A 4,343-nucleotide genomic window follows, 5' to 3' on the forward strand; every position below is an offset into this window, starting at 1 on the left:
CTATTGATTAACTGGGCTGTTGATTTTAGTTTTTCGTGATATGGAAGCGTTATGAATCTCTTGTTGTGATCAGTCTGCTTGAGTGAAGGGAGACAGGTACAGGGAAGAAACATCAGATTGCAAGAACATAAAAAAAGCGGTTAGGGATAAACAGCGCTATATATAAACATTGTTGGGAGAATAATCACGTCATGGATTGGGAGGAGCTAATACTATATATAGTAGTCACGTAGGCCATAGAAGGGTAGTGGAGGGGCTTTGATAAAATATTTGCAATATATTAGATGGCACAAAGCCTTTATAGGAGGACCTATACAGGCTATATCTGTCATTCCATAAAATTAAATTTCAGGCAGTTTCTCGAGGCCCCTGATACTGTGTCTATCTCTCCCCGCACAGGTTGTCGATATTATCATTTGTCGCAGAAACAACAGGCACCGATGCTGAAAGTCGTTCTCTGCCGAACCACCTAGTCACCCGTGATGAGCACCGTATAACGACATTAAGAAGATCACGACGGTTGGCCCATACGGGGAAACTATTACATAACTATAGTCCACACTGAAAGAGAGTTCGATGTTTTCTTGGATCGAGTATCACTAAAATTCTTTTAAACGTAATAAGAAAAACTAGTATTTTGATTCAGTATAAGAGGACTATAAACGGTCGAAAGCTCCTATCCCCTTTCTTGTATATTTTTATGTCTTAAAATATACAATTTATCAATTATATTATTGTCTTTTTAATCATTATTTTCCACAATATATTGTGTTGATGATTTCTATATATATATATATATATATATATATATATATATATATATATATATATATTTATATATATATATATATATATATATATATATATATATATATATATATATACTATATTATATATAATGTTTATATATATATATATATATATATATATATATATATATATATATATATATATATATATATATATATATATATATACTTACTACTTCAAGCCTTAAATCCGGATGGGAAGAAAATGACGAAGTTCCTCCTTTCCGAAATGGGATTAGACTCAAGTACGACAGTAAGAGCAATCTATCTCCAGCCTATGATGTTATCTATCGCCGTGCAGCCTTCAAGCAAATAAACGACCGTATTTGGGCTTCACGAGCTGTTGCACTGGATTCCATTTCACGTTGTCTTTTCAATCCCAGCACTCCATTCTTAAGATGATTTTCGTCCGTCTTAGTTACTCGATGATGAAGAAGTATCATCATTCAAGGATCTGTTGTTGAATGAAGTTTCCACAAGCAACCGCTTGCAATTGCTTCTTAAGACCTCGCTTTGGAATTGGGATGGAATGGAATGGATATAGAGTTTAGGCCAAAGGCCAAGCACTGGGACCCATGAGGTCATTCACCGCTGGAAAGGAAATTGGGAGTAGGTAGGTCTGAAAGGTGTAACGGGAGGAAAACGTTGCAGTTGTACTATGAAATAATTATTAGGAGAGGGTGGATAGCAAAATGGAAGATAGATAATATGAACGGAGGTACAGTAAAAGGAATGAAAGGGGTTGCAGCTAGGGGCCTAAGGTGGGTGCCCTGTAGGCATTAATAAAGGTTCTTTGCAGGTTCCCTTCCTTAGGCTGACGGCACTACTCCCATACGGGAGCTTTGGAACTGAAGTCCCAAATGTCTGTGGTAGTGATTTGTATCTTCCTTGCACTGTTATTCATTAAGAACCCTGATTTTCATTCAGTATTTCACTGTTGCCATTTTGCCATGAAAGTCATCTTAACATCTATAAGACTGCAAGCAACTGGAAAATCGTGGAGAAGTAGAAAGACGCACACACAAACGCACGTGCGTTTCCCCGCCTCTGGAAAAAGGACCTACTGTATGTTAGAGAGATTAAAGGACAAAATAATTCCTTTTTCTTTTATCGACGTTCAGGTCCTCAAGTTGGCATTCAGAGAAATAATTGTATCAATGTTTTTCCCACAATTTCTTGTCATTAGTAAACTTACTATTTTCTTTTCTTCTTTTCACGTTGCACCAGGTGATGGAAAGAGTGGAGAGGACTGTCTTAATCCTTGTGAAAAATCCTTTCTTACAGAAATGTTTTCAGATAGGCTAATAAAACTGAAGGAATCCAATTGTAGGGGATATAAATTCCAATTAGGCTACCCGTGACCTTCATCCAAATGGAACTCCCACAAGGTGCTTTTCTCACCCTGACATCTTTAACGGTCAAGGCTCTCTCTCTCTCTCTCTCTCTCTCTCTCTCTCTCTCTCTCTCTCTCTCTCTCTCTCTCTCATTCCGTAGCAGATTGGTAAGCAGGCCCATTGCCCAAATTGAAGAACCACTGTTCGATTTTCGAACTGGGTGATGAGGGACGATTGGATGGGTTCCTTTACACCCAGTATGCCTCTGTTGACTTAAGCAGCAAATTAGGTTCATAACTATTTATTCTTCATTTGTATGCCGGCAGGTTTCAGTGTACATTTGTAATTAACGATTTACATTTTTCAGTGACTTTATTCAGTTACTTAACATGTAAAGAAAATGTTTGCATCTGTGAATGTTCATTTCTTGCCCCATTTAAATGTGGCTGCTGCAACCAAGAGGAAAGGATCAATGCAAGTGGAGCGGTATCGGACTTGAATGAGTAAAAAGAACTGTTTACTTTCGTTTCCTTCACCTTATCGACGCCCGACTGATGTATGAAGCAAATATTTCCCCCCGGAATGTTTTCCTTTGTGACTCGTGCAAATAAAGATTTGAAAGCTGCAGTCGTCACAGAAAAATCCTGCCACAGTGGGCGTCTATTATAACTCGTTTCGGATACCGACTACTAGAATAATTTCGTGATTGAAATAATTTTGTAGGTGATCGTCTGAACCTTAGAATTTTATTTTCCAAAAAAATTATTATTTAAAATTTTACCTCGTTTTTTGAAAGATCACAAAAGAACGGTGTCAGCTAGCAGTCAATGAAAAGTAAGGTTCAGTTAAAAATAGTTTCTCGAAACGCAAACATTGGGATATATGCGACAATATCATGGTCAAGATTCATTCCATTATCTGTATTTGATTCGTCTTCTAGTGAGATTGCTCTCCTAAATATCTAGGAACCATCTCCAGTGATATGTGCAGTATCGTTTCCTTTCATTGCCACGTTTCTTCAACCTGATCTTTACTCCATATCACTTACTACACCTTTCTCAGAATTATGAATCCCGTGTTCACCAAATATCTGATGTGAATATCCATTTGATTAACATACCAACTGTTAAGTTGATGTACTTGACATTTAAATAAAAGGGTAAGAGTGAGCCTTCAGTTAGTTTGGAGTTGCTCTAAGATGCTTGGGGTCATAAGCACGTGGCATTACCTATCACACCAAGGCCGGATGGCAGAGAACTCTGTTCTCCCATTCAGAGGTCAGTGCCGCTCATGTGCCTATCAGCTTTAGGCCTCAAGCATACATCTGTAGCGAAGGCATGAGTAAGAGTCAGCGTCTACAAACTTACTCATTTATTCAGAAAACAAACAGACAGGTCAAGAGCTCTTGCGAGCAGAAATGTATTGCCTGGCACCCGGCGAACGAAAAACAGAGGTCACCACACAATCATTTGTGTTTGTTGACAATATTGTCACTGGAAAAATATACGTGGAGTAGAGTTTAAAATCTGCATAAAGTCTGGATCTCATCTTAAGAATCTTACTCTCTAATCTCCAAGGAGTCCATTAAGTGTTCATTGAAAACTTTACGTTTCTTAAGACAGATTGCAAAGTTTTCCCTGGAGGCTTGATGGAATCCATGGCTGTATGACTGCATGTAGAAATATGAAGCTGCTTCTTCTTCTTCTTCTTCTTCTTCTTCTTCTTCTTCTTCTTCTTCTTCTTCTTCTTCTTCTTCTTCCGGAGTCGTATCATTGCATAAAAACAATATTTCTGTAGGAATCCCATTTTTCTGTGATCTGTTTTTCAACTGTTTTTATTACCTGTTTCTTTTTAAAATCAGCAACTGAGATCTTTATCTAACGAAAACCAAAGCTCTTCTGAAAAAAGTATGAGATGAGTACTAGGGGCTGATCATTCTCACCTTTTTTAAGAGCTATTTCTTCTAATATATTGTTGCAAAACTTATTCTTATACCTATCACAGTGATCATTGTGGAAATAAAAATCATTTCACTCTGTCGGATTTTTTATGCTTATCATTGCTATGGTGTTTTTACAATAAATAGCTTTTAACGGAAAAGATTGCTGACATATCTAAGAATGAAACTTTTGCAGATTTTCCTTTTCAATTTAAAATCAAAACAGTCTCTATAGATATTATTTTGGTTACTACTACCGAA

This window comes from Macrobrachium rosenbergii, chromosome 45 (assembly GCF_040412425.1).
Source record: "Macrobrachium rosenbergii isolate ZJJX-2024 chromosome 45, ASM4041242v1, whole genome shotgun sequence".
Lineage (NCBI taxonomy): Eukaryota > Metazoa > Arthropoda > Malacostraca > Decapoda > Palaemonidae > Macrobrachium > Macrobrachium rosenbergii.